This window comes from Diadema antillarum, unplaced genomic scaffold (assembly GCF_040938485.1).
Source record: "Diadema antillarum isolate AM-2024a unplaced genomic scaffold, OU_Dant_1.0 scf00000189, whole genome shotgun sequence".
Taxonomy (NCBI): domain Eukaryota; kingdom Metazoa; phylum Echinodermata; class Echinoidea; order Diadematoida; family Diadematidae; genus Diadema; species Diadema antillarum.
This window is the reverse complement of record NW_027271078.1, coordinates 324,418-335,109: the sequence shown is the minus strand read 5'-3', so window position 1 is coordinate 335,109 and position 10,692 is coordinate 324,418. Positions and strand designations below refer to the sequence as shown.

Below are 10,692 nucleotides of genomic sequence, written 5' to 3'. Positions count from 1 at the left end.
CATAGCATGAAATCGCCAAGGCGGACCCAGCTTTGACAAATAAAAAAAAAAAACGGTGAAATGTGCGTGACGACTTTGATATCAAAATGAATCAAAAGTTAATCTTAAACATTTTAATGAAAGAACATCATCATGAGATTGTGATCAATAGTTTAAAGAATAAGCTTTCCAGCGATCACTTATTTGTTACATATCAAGTAGTATTTTGAGAAGCCATAAAATAGTCCATATTTCTTATTTTCTTGACGTTTTTAAAAGGTTTAGTGACAATTACGTCTAATTAAAAAAATGGAGTTAACTCCTTCTGCCATCAAAATAATCATGCATGATATCTGTGGGAAGTATTTAGGAAATGTATTGTGATATCAATAAAAAAAAATATTCAAAAAGTCGACCTTAGATTACTCTTAGTATTTTTTTTCTTTCATCAGTTTCTATACAATATCATTTTTCCTTTCAAGAACGAATGTAAAAGAGTCATCACCATAATTAAAACAAAAATGACCAAAAGATCATGATGATTTTTTGGATTAATATAATGTTTTTACATTAAGTGTCTTATATATATATATATATATATATATATATAATGACGAGCTTTATCGCAAAATGAACCAACTCCATTCTTATTAAGTTGAGATATTCAGCTGCTTAAATAAGAAAATGATAAAAATACAGGGTTTTTCTAATGATAACTTCGACAATATTTCTTGATATGTCACAAGTGACAACGGTTAATTTCACCCTGATGAAGGACATACTTTGTAGATAGGTCCATGGGCTGCCACGTGTTCAAGTTTTCGCTTATAGTGGCAGTCCTTCTACCGCATAATTTCTCAGGTAATTGGGAAATCGGTAATAAGAGTTATATTTTGTTAATGGAATTAATTTACACATTAATTTTCCTTCTTTGATTCATGTACATTGTAATCTGCTTACTGATATTTTATGTGATATTACTGAAAAGAATCTTGATTTATGTATGAAATTGTGTTGGAACAAAAACAAATCAAACAGACAAACAAACTCTGAAATGTTTAAAAATGGCTTTTAGCTTATTTTGAAAGCAAGCTCTTCATACTATGATATAAAGATGTTATAAGATGAATCTCGAAGGGTTTAATACCTATACATTTTTTCTTTCTTTTTTTTGAAAAGATTGTCATAAGCATGACCGCCGCGTCTCTCCACCCTAATCTTCCTTCGTCAGTCGGTTCACTGGTACAATAGAAACGTTGCCTGATATAAGTACATATGCCTTTATGAGTTCGTTTATTGCCAGTGCCTTATTGATATTCATCACCCTGCCACCATGACATCATGTTTGCAATGTGCCAAACAAAGCAGCAGTCTACCCAGTATAATGCATTACAACAAATTCATGCCTTCCTTCTGGAGTCTACCTTCCCCTTACCACTGTCACATTTTTTTTTCATTATCATCATTGTCATCATCACCATTACCACCACCACCACTACCACCATCATTATCATCATCACCAACATCTCTATCGTCATCATTATCATCATCATCACCATCATCATCATCATCATTATCATCACCGTCATACAAACTGATGCAGTAATTTCCCTGATACATCGTCACATACCATATTCTGCTCAGGTGGTTGTGTGTTGGTTTCTGATTGGTCAGTAGAGCCAACGGTGGCTTTGTTTTAGCAAATCAGGATAAGAGACAGTCAAAAATGTGGATACCGGCGCTTTTGCAAGAGAAGTGAATTGTATTCCCTTTTGACCCCCCTCCCCCCCCCAAAAAAAAACAAAAAACAAACAAACAAACAAAACAAAACAAACCAAACCAAAACAAAACAAAACAAAACATGCATTTTATATCAGTCTTAAACATGCTTCGTGACACTTTGGGGAGTTGGACTATACTCACACTGAGACTGACAGTGACTGAATGCGAGTGCAAATTTAGCGCTGCCGTATTTGCTAAATGATTTTTTTTTTCAAGTAAGCTGTTTCGTTCCAACCTTGAATGAATGTTCACAATAATTCTCTCCCTAGCGTTCCGCAAACATTAGCAGAAAAGTGGGACGCAATAAAGGGGGGGGGGGGTGGAGGGGGAAGGGGTAATACAGAGAGAGAATGAGGAGTCATGGTAGCGAATATTCGCCTCAGTGCACAAAACGAAAAGGCGATGTGGTGACAAATTGTGAATGCAGGCTATTAACAGAGAAAGGGAGGGAAAGAGAAAGAGGGAGAGAGAGAGAGAGAGAGAGAGGGATCGTGGGTGGTAAATGTACTACTAGTCTTTATTTGGTTGAATAAAGTGTAATGTATTCGATAATTACTTCCACTTTTAGATTAAAAACCATACCCCGCCCCCTCCTCCGGTGTTACTCTAATGAAAGGAGATGGCTCAATAAGAGAGAGAAACAAGAGAGAGAAAAAAAAAATCCTGACTTTTCGAAGCACCTCTTCGCCATTCATCACTCGCAAATACAAACAATATGCAATAAGATTGTCTTTATGTGTCAATGACGGGGTCCGAGGCATTGAACAGGAAACTATTCTCCATAACTACAGAGAGACCTCAACAACAGCAATAACAGAAACAATAAAAACAACAACAACAACAACATAATTGTAGCAATTTATTGTAGCTGTGTAGGTGAGCGTCTGGACTAGAGCTCGCATTCAAGTCTCCCACTGCTCCCCGTTTGTACTGTAAGGATCAAGAACAATAATAATATGACATATTTGAATAGTAGCTCTGCAGAAATACACGAACAATGATACCATTCAGTGTCAGTGGCAACATAAAATAATATACTCGGCGGTCACCCCCCCCCCCCCCCCTCTCTCTCTCTCTCTCTCTCTCTCTCTTTACATTGTACATAGTTAAGTGTGCTTTTCAGTTGTTAAACCCCTGGGCCGTCGCATCTCAGTAGTGTGTAGGTGAGAGAAAGGATGAGACGATAGACGTAGCTTGAATCCTCAGAGTTTGATTTTTATTCTCAAGCTTTCGGGCCCTGCCCTTTATCAAGACTGAGGATCAAAGAAATTGGACAAAACAATGATGATGGATACATAACATGATATAGATATATCTATATCATGTTCATCTGTATCGTGGGAATATCGCCGTTTTGAATTTTTTGCGTAATGTTCTGTAACTGACCATGACTAGTAATTGTTCTCCTGTACCTCGGTGAGAAAATACTTTGCCATACTTTACTAATCACAGATCCAGGTGATCTAACTTTGTGTAAACTTTCGCGAAAGCAGACAGACCTCTCCTTTTTATCCCTTCTCCTTTCTTCTATCCTATATATATGCAAGTCATCCCTCCCTCCTATTTTCCTATATGTTATGTATTATGTAAGACTGCTGCATGCAAATCAAGCAATGCTTCTATACTATTCATTGCATCGCTGATATGCTTTGCTGTGCATTGTAAAGGCAATGAAGAAACTGTATTGCTGCATATTCTAAAGTCAATGAACAAATGAAGGAACTTACTTTGTTAACAATTAATGTTTATTCATATGTATGGCACCAACAATGTATATGATACATGTGTATGTATCTGCATGAGCAATGATATAATGCAGGAACCAATAAATAAAAATCAAATCAAAATATCAATAAAGGTAAAAAAGGGAGTAAAATGAAGCGTCTCGGGTTAAACCCAAAATCAATTCAAATGAAATAAGAGAAAAAGCTATATATTTGTTAAAGGGTAGAAATTTCAGTTTGTTTTCAAATTAGGAAAGTTGTAAATAATATTTGGTTCTTAAGTTTATCTCATGAATCCTTAAATTACTATGTCGTTTGACGTTTAAGCTGACAGAAAATTTTTCTTTCCCCCTTTAGTTTCCCATTTTGTTTTTGTTTGAGGTTATAAAGAGATAAAGAGAACAAAAACTTGTTTTTGCTATTTCATTTATGTCTCTCATTGTGTTAAACTGTTTTTTTTTTTCAATGTTATCTTGAAGGGTATTGCCAAATGAAAGACAACATGTCAAATTTTGCAATGTTTAATTTTGTGCCTTGGAGGGCAACAAAGAATGTTTTCACTCATGCGTAGAGTTTCCCTTTGTATTAACCTTCCAGCTTGATACCCAATTAAATCACTTTTAATATGATAGATACGGCATAGGACATTGATTTTCATCAAATCTTCTGTGAAAAATATGGACTCGAAAAAGTGTTTACTTTGTTTTTTCCTTTTTCTTTTTTGCTGAGTGTAAATCTATAAAATGTAATTCAATTGCGGTTAGTCACACCTTCAGATCATGCACTGTTCTTCATCAGGGCCCTGCATTCCCAGGCATCTCGTTCAAGGACGTGAACACCGGCTGTCGCAGGTATCGAACTCGGGACTTCCGTTTTTAAACGCCGAGCGTCTTAATATGGCGCATGACTCTATGTGCAGCAGCTGTTCTACGTCGAATTTCTTTTTTTCAGTTATGGTAATCATCTCTGGCTGAAAAGAGACACACAGACCCGCACGCACCACGCACACACATACACACATACACACATACACGCACACCACACACACACACACACACACACACACAGGCACACAAATAACTACCATCAAACCATTCATGAAATCCCTCTAGTCCCATTTTACCTACCCAACATGCGGTGAAGACGGCAGCAAAAATCATGGACACTTTCATTGTGATAAGAGGTTGTTGTCTCCTTGCGTGCTCGGAGAAAATTCTGAAAGTTCATGAAACACCACCAGAAACATGAAGCATGAATCGAGGTTTAGCAAAATGTTATTATCATGCAAATATGGACTACTTTTCAAAGTACTACTAATTATTGTTTCTAACTATCACCCCTATGCTCTACAGAGTGACCGGAGGATCCTGCTCCTAATCTGAAACGCGGATTCGTCAAAATAATGAAATATTGAACATGCAATGCAAGACGCTAAAAGTTTTACTTTGTTCACCCGTACATCCTATCTTATCAACGCCATTTATCACATGACACAACAGAAAACAACACAACACAATTATGATAATATTACATTATTTTGACGACGGGGATGCACAACTTAAGAGAATACAGAATACAGAAAACTTACAGAATATGTTTTTTTATGTTCATTACTGATACTATTTCAAATGTTTTATCTTATTTTGTCCTCATATGTCTTCTTTTTTTTTAGTGTCGGGTAAACTTTTCTGATGGAGTCAGTGGAATACTGCAATACACAATAGTGCAATATACTTGTCTTTTTATGTTCTGTGTAATGTGATATACGAAGGTTTTTTTATGTTTGAACAATTATTTTGACGTATAAACCCAATGTTTTGAGTAATAATATATGTATATATATATGTATATATATATATATAGGTGTATATATATATATGATATATATATATGTATGTATATATATATGATATATATATATATATATATATATATATATATATATATATATATGGTGAATATGATACTGAGTGTTATTTTAGTTACACTCCCTGTTCAGACGCAAGCCAGTTTATACCAAAACTTGATAAAGAAACGACGTATAAAGAACCATCGTATAGGCAACAAACCGTTCAGACGCTAATCTCGACCGTTCTGGAAAATAGATGTGCAGTTTCCCACTGCGCATGCTGTTATGGTCATGAGTGACAGCTATGGGGTCATCTTTCGTGCGTGCATCCATTAAGCCCCGCCCAGTTATACCGTTCTATGGTCGCCATGCGTTCAGATGCACAGTGGACACGATGGAATGCTGATTCGTTGTCGAGTTCTAGGTCGAAATGATGCTCTGAACGTTTCACTATACGTCATTTCGTTACACATCGTATACAGACGTATAAGTTTATAGTGTAGCTATACCGTATTGGTATAGCTATATACCGTTCTAGATATGTTTGCGTCTGAGCACCCTGTTTGTGTAAACGGTGGTTTTGTTGTAATTATATCAAATGTGATCCTGCTCCCCAAAACAAACAAAAAGTCGCCAGACATTGATTTTTAGTTAAGACCATATTCTGAAAGAGCAGACTTTAAGCTTTAACATGATGTATAACTCAAACCCGAGACCTCCGGATTGCTAGACCGGTGCTCTACCGACTGAGCTATTGAAAGCCCTAGATCGGTGTTCGTCCTAAACCCTTAATTCTCTTTGCTCGTGTGGTCAGAAGCTATCGAATCCCGATGAAAACCCATTTTCTTTGCTCAAAGTTCTCACTATTTATTGTTTGTTTCTGGTCATTTTTCCCTTTCTTGTTTCAAAATATGTTACAAAAAGCTGCATTGCTTCGGCGATCCCTCGCATTTATTCCAAAGTTGATTTACATCCTTTGGGTTTATGTCAGGTTAATGTGTGTGTGTGTGGCACACATACACACACTATAGCTTCTGACCATCGAGCAAAGAGAGTTAAGGGTTTGGGACGAACACCGATCTAGGGCATTCAATAGCTCAGTCGGTAGAGCACCGGTCTAGCAATCCGGAGGTCTCGGGTTCGAATCCCGATGAAAACCCATTTTCTTTGCTCAAAGTTCTATCTATCATTTGTTTCTGTTCATTTTTCCCTTTCTGGTTTCAAAATATATTACAAAAAGCTGCATCGCTTCGGCGATCCCTCGCATTTATTCCAAAGTTGATTTACATCCTTTGGGTTTATGTCAAGTTAATGTGTGTGTGTGTGTGTGTGTGTGTGTGTGTGTGTGTGTGGCACACATACGCACACTATAGCTTCTGACCACACGAGCAAAGAGAGTTAAGGGTTTGGGACGACGCCGATCTAGGGCTTTCAATAGCTCAGTCGGTAGAGCACCGGTCTAGCAATCCGGAGATCTCGGGTTCGAATCCCGATGAAAACCCATTTTCTTTGATCAAAGTTCTCACTACATATAAATATATATATATATATATATGTGACCGTGCACCTCAAAACGAACATAAAGTCGCACACACTGATTTTGCGTGAGGACTGAAAATAAGTGAAATGGGTCAACCTAGCCGAACTTGATTTTTTCATATTTTCTGAAAGAGCGGGTCTTCTTGTACATTATGCTAAAATTTGGTATCATAAAACGGGCGGGAAAGTGTGTGTTTTTTAGCAGTTTATCTCGAACATTTTTGGTAGAATAGTGTGATTAGGTGTGTCTTTAGAATCCCTTTTTCATTTCTGAAAAACCTTGTCTACACTCTTCACTTTCAACTCTAATAACTTTTGAAAGGATAGTGCTACTGCTTTGACAGTTGGCATTGATTATGGACAGAATGTGTTAATGAGGCATGCTTAATTTCAGTTTAATCTGATAATCTCTTCATTGTTGTCACTCTGGTGGTTTACTTCCTGTTTTTTGTCCCATTCATCGCACAGCCAGCAGGGTTTGGTAAAGATTAAGCGCTTGAATAGACACTGTACTTCAGAGCCTCTTTTCTCAGTTCCCACTTTTCCTGAGTTTGTGCTTTCTTTCCAATATTTAGATAGGTTAGGAGAGTCCATTTGATTTGAGTTATACATCATTTTAAAGCTTAAAGTCCGCTCTTTCAGAATATGGTCTTAACTAAAAATTCATATCTGGCGACTTTTTGTTTGTTTTGAGGTGCAGTGTCACATATATATATATATATATATATATATATATATATACAGGTGGTGTTTTTTTTTCAATCGAGGAAAGAAGAAAAGATTAGGGATTTTTTTTTCTTTTTATTTGCCGTGTCATTAAATGGTTGTACCATTAACCTGTGTAAACTACTCATTACAATTGTCATTACAATCGGGTTTCAAAATTGTTGTGATTCTGTTCACTAAATTGGTTTCTTTGCTGCATTCCCTGTTAAAAAATGAAATAAAATTTGTGCTTTTAGTTGAAAAATGAAAATAATTTTTAATTGAATTGAACAAAGGAATCTACATAATTATAGAGTTATTATTACGTATATGACTTGTGTTTTTTTTTTTCATTTTTCGGTGCCGTTATCACAACATAAGCGAGCAAACACACGTGTGATCTATGTGTGTTTTGTGTGTATGTATAGTGTACATAATCTGTGTAATAATTGAAATCTCATTATAATGAAACACATCATAGATGATTTTTTTTTTTGCGTAATGTTATGTATTGACCAACCATGACCTGTAACTGTTTACCTGTACCTCGGTGAGAAAATACGTTGCCCTGCTTAGCTAATCAATGATCCTGGTGATCTAACGTTGGTTAAGCTTTAGCGAAAGCAGACATACCTCCTCTCTCTCCTTTCTTCTATCCCATCTCTATGCAAGTCATCTCTCCCCCTATTTTCCTTTATCATGTTATGTATTATGTACGAGGGCTGAATGCAAATCAAGCAATTCTTAAAGGACAAGTTCACCATCATTGACATATGAGTTGAGTGAATGCAGCAATATTAGTAGAACACATCAGTGAGGGTTTGAGGAAAATCGGACAACCCGTTCAAACGTTATGAAGTTTTGAAGTTTCTGCTCAGTCACGGCTGGATGAGAAGACTACTATAGCTTGTGGTGTCACATGTGTACAACGATATATAGAAAGAATAAAGAAAATTCAACATATTTTCACTTTTCTCGCACAACAAAAGAACACTCGACTTCTCTCTTTCAGAAGGCAGGGGGAATAATATTACCCTTAAGATACGTCAATAACAAGTTGAAGAAATGTGCACTTTCTTTAAAATGTAAAGTTTTGTGAAATTCTCTTTTTATTTTCCTTATAACGGTGTACGTATATGACATCATACACTGTAGTAGTCTTCTCATCCAGCAGTGACTTCGCAGATACTTAAAAAATGCATAACTTCGGAACGGATTGTCAGATTTTCCCCAAACCTTTACTGATGTGCTCTCCTAATATTGCTGTATTCACTCAATCCACATGTCTATGAAGGTGGACTTGTCCTTTAAGCTGTACCCCTTCTGTATTACTCATTGCATCGCTGATATATTTTGTTGTATATTGTAAAGGCAATGAAGAAACTTACTTTGTTAACAATTAGTGTTTATGTATGTATGGTACCAACAATGTATATAACACATGTGTATGCATCTGCATGAGCAATGATATAATGCAGGAACCAATAAATCATATCAAATCAAATCAAATCAAACAAGTTATGGACAATAATTTCATCAAAATCGTTTCTGGATTAAACCGTCTACATGCTTAAAAAAATAATTGATATCTCTTTATATTATATGTAGCTTTAAAATATTTTTATTGCGAAATTTTCATATGGTAAAGGGAGTTCTGTGATACAACTAAACTACACATATTATGCATCAAATGTCGTAAGTAGAACATTTTTCTTTTTGGTTTAAGTTTTAAACACTGCTCCCAATGGCATTTACAATGGTCTAAACATAATGACGGGGAGGTACTGGTATTCTCTCTTTCGCAGACCACAAGTTGAAGTACGTAAGTAGTGATAGCTTACCTGAAAACGCACGAAATGTCCGATAGAAATACAAACAAAAGAATTCGTGATTACCCAGCTGGGTTTCATGTATCATCAGAGAATACGCGTTGTACGTTCAGCGTCCACACCTTGCAAACGAAATGTGTTTATAGTCCATGGGCCAAGACCCGAAAAATGGGTTGTTGGTACCATCTGAGGTGGCACAACCTTTTTGGTGTCAGTTTGTTTGTCGGGCATAGATATGCTTATGAAGCTATGATAGCATTTCCAAATGAGTAGCTTAGTCATAATAAATGAATTTTTAACCAATTTGGTCTCGTTTTTATATCCCTATACTTCTGAATCGAAACTAAACCGCTATACAAAGAAGAGCACTGCCTTCTGTATGCCCACAGGTGTTCTGTTGTAAACGCGGTGCGCTTAGTTTTTATTCAAGGCAGCGAAGGGAATATCCAAAAGGTTATGATGTCCACAGCTGTCACACGGTGCGCTTTGTCTTTATCTAGACCAATGTACCGTTATCATATCTAAAGTTCCTCATAAAAGGGATTATCTATACTGTTTTTATACTACCCTATCAACAAATACATCAGTTTTAAACAAAAATCACTCTGTTCATTTATAATATCATTCATTATAATGTATTGTAGTGTACCGGTACATTGTTTTTGCATATCTTATATTGTTGGAGGGAAATAAAGCGACATTTGCGTGGTATCAGCGTTTTCACCGTAGCGTTTTCGCCGGAAAATGATAAATAATTGAAAGATACGGTAAAATTCACGAGGAATTGCTTTTGTTGTTGTTGTTGTTTTTAGATAAAAGGATATACACTGTATCATACGCTTTGAATATTCCCTTCGCCGTCTAGAATAAAGACTAAGCGCTGTGGACATCATAACCTTTGGATATTCCCTTCGCTGCCTTGAATAAAGACTAAGCGCACCGCGTTTACAATAGAACACCTGTGAACATACCATAGAGCTGCATTTTACAGCTCTATGGAACATATAGTCTGGGTGCCAAAGGCTGAACCTTGTTTTACCGTCCACCCAATGTTTTTTGATGGTTTTACCCTATTTCGGGGGTGCTGAATCCGAATCTGCATGATGCAACTCGTGCATCCTCGAGGGTTTTGAGATATTCAAGATGGCCGTCAAAATGGCCGCCCGAACCGGAAATTCCCAGCTGTATTTCCTTCTAAATGGTGAGAAATTGAAAACAATTAATGGTTTTACCTTATTTCGAGGGTGCTGAATCCAAATCTGGACGATGCAACTCTTGCATCCTT

At 36.5% G+C, this 10,692-nt stretch overlaps 1 non-coding gene across 1 annotated transcript; it reads left to right on the top strand.

Moving 5' to 3' along the window:
- Positions 1-6,761: 6,761 nt before the first annotated feature.
- Positions 6,762-6,835, top strand: Trnaa-agc (transfer RNA alanine (anticodon AGC)). The gene has a single exon. It is a non-coding gene; the product is annotated as a tRNA-Ala (tRNA).
- The last annotated feature ends 3,857 nt before the right edge of the window (positions 6,836-10,692 follow it).